This window comes from Penaeus japonicus, unplaced genomic scaffold (assembly GCF_977035675.1).
Source record: "Penaeus japonicus unplaced genomic scaffold, GWHDUDI00000001_assembly GWHDUDI00000011, whole genome shotgun sequence".
NCBI lineage: Eukaryota > Metazoa > Arthropoda > Malacostraca > Decapoda > Penaeidae > Penaeus > Penaeus japonicus.
Window position 1 is genome coordinate 33,605,159 of NW_028234413.1, and position 2,500 is coordinate 33,607,658.

The 2,500-nt window shown below is 29.6% G+C and overlaps 1 protein-coding gene across 1 annotated transcript in view; it reads right to left on the reverse strand.

Moving 5' to 3' along the window:
• LOC122248502 (uncharacterized) overlaps positions 1–518 on the reverse strand; it is a 16,832-nt gene extending 16,314 nt beyond the window's left edge. Inside the window, exon 1 of the mRNA XM_086541441.1 lies at positions 1–518. This exon is cut by the window's left edge and continues 308 nt beyond it. The gene's annotated coding sequence lies outside the window, so the exon portion shown is untranslated.
• Between the last annotated feature and the right edge of the window lie 1,982 nt (positions 519–2,500).

Below are 2,500 nucleotides of genomic sequence, written 5' to 3' on the forward strand. Positions count from 1 at the left end.
AGTGCATAATAAATAATATCAACATCCTTGATAAAGTAAATGAATGTGCAAATTGGCAATTCTAAATAGTCTGCCATATGTAGGGTCACCATTGGAACCCCGGGTTCTCAGTCAGGAAGTATAGAATCATAGAAATAGCAATCAAGTGCATTATGGACACAATCAATATGGGTCCTCAAAAAGTGCATGTGAATTACTGTGCACAAACCAATGAAAAAAACATGAATATACTGAAATATGCCAAAGACCTTTATGCTACATTGTTTCTTAGGGTGTTTGTTTTCCTGTTTTCCCCTTTGTTGTTTTGTATACAACTTATTCCATATGAATCCTTCACATACAAATCAATAAACCAAATGTATCTAAGCTACATCTTAAGTTGCATACATGTAAGCCAATAAGTAAACATAAAATGAGTAGAATACTACATCATTTCAAAAATCATTTGCTTTAGGCATTACCTATTTTCTCCTTTTACTTAGAAGAGACTGTGACGAGCTATTTGACAGTTTTTATTTCACTTGTTTTGGCTTTGATATTCATTTTCATGGCTTTGATATTCATTTTCATAACATAACTGCATATATTCTTAAAAATAACAGACCTGATAATATTAACCCTTTGATGACGGTGTCACGGCTAAATGCCCTATGACAGGGTGACGCACCAGTGTGTCGTTCCCGATGCAATATTGCATAGGCCCGGCATAGGGGGTTTCCACTTATTGCTGGGCCCGTCGGGATAGGGTTTATATCACAAAATCACAATGGTCAACTATTAATCAAAGGCTAACAAACATTCTCCACTTATATTCTGGAAAAATTAGGCTTTGGCTATTTGCTTATTTGACCACAAATAACTAATCTGGTTATCTATTTCAAATATCTTCTTTATTAGTAATTTGCAACTTGTAGTTATTTAATAAAAAATATTACTAAACAAAAGACATTTATAAACACATGGTTCATTTCTAAGATTTCATTGGTTTTGTCTTTACATTGCATGTCAAGCATGTCATGAATATACCACAATTAGTATTGTAGACACCCAAGTACAGAAGTCCAAAATTCAAGAGGGGGGCAGGGTACATATGCACAGAATCACTTGATACAGATATTTAAAAAGTGAAAGAACATGGAAATATGAAAAACCTGAGCCAAGAATTGTATCTTTAAATGTAAATAAAGTGGAAAAATGAAAAAAAAAAAAAACAATCCAAGAATTCTATTTCAAGATAAAAAGAAAAGTGTGAAAACAAAACACTGAAACCAAGTATCAGTCATGGAAAATTTGAAATGCATTCACAAACAAACAAATGAAAGAACTCCATCCTAATCACATAATTTCCCACAATGGATCACCATGTGTGAACCAAAAATCCTTTCTAAACCAGACCAGAGTTTTATTCTGTGGACCCAGACGCCGATTTACACAAATTTTGCCGATACCTAAAGCAGAGAAAATTCTTGACTACGCCTGTAAAAGATACTCAAAACAAAAAGACCTGTTAATCGTGTGTAGTGATTCTATTTCCGTTAGAATAAGAATACATACATATATATACATATATATATGTATATATATATATACATATATATATATATACATATATATACATATATATACATATATATGTATATACATATATATACATATATATACATATATATGTATATACATATATATGTATATACATATATATATACATATATATATATATATATATACATATATATACATATATATGCATATACATATATATATATATGTATATATATATATATATACATATATATACATATATATAAATGTATATATATATATATGTATATATATACATACATTATATATATATATATATATATATATATATATATATATATATATATATACATATATATAAATGTATGTATATATACATATATATAAATGTATGTATATATATATATGTATATATATACATACATACATACATATATATATATATATATATATATATATATATATATATATATACATACATATATATATTTTTTTTTTTTTTCGGAGGGGGGAGCATGTGGTTTTTGGTACATTTGGTCCACAAAATCCTAACCTAATCAAGGAAAGGCTTTGCTTCCCTTGGACCTAGCCTTTTCAAAGCACTGTGCTCCTTACCATTTTTCTTTTTTCTTTTTATTTTCCAATTTCGGTAGGTATACATTTAAGAAGATTATTTGTAGAGCAGAAAATTCCTAGTTACGACAGATTAGTCAAAAAACGATAATATGAACAAAGTCGTAGGAGCACACAGGCATTTCACGCAGTTTAAGCCAATTGTTTTCAGAGCTTTTCATCTTGAGGCTGTTTACAAATTGGGTCAAGCATATCTCGCACCACCCGCTCAGTAAGCATATCCCGACATGTCATAATATGGAGTTATATTCTGTGGACCCAGACGCCGATTTACACAAATTTTGCCGATACCTAAAGCAGAGAAAATTCTTGACTACGCCTATAA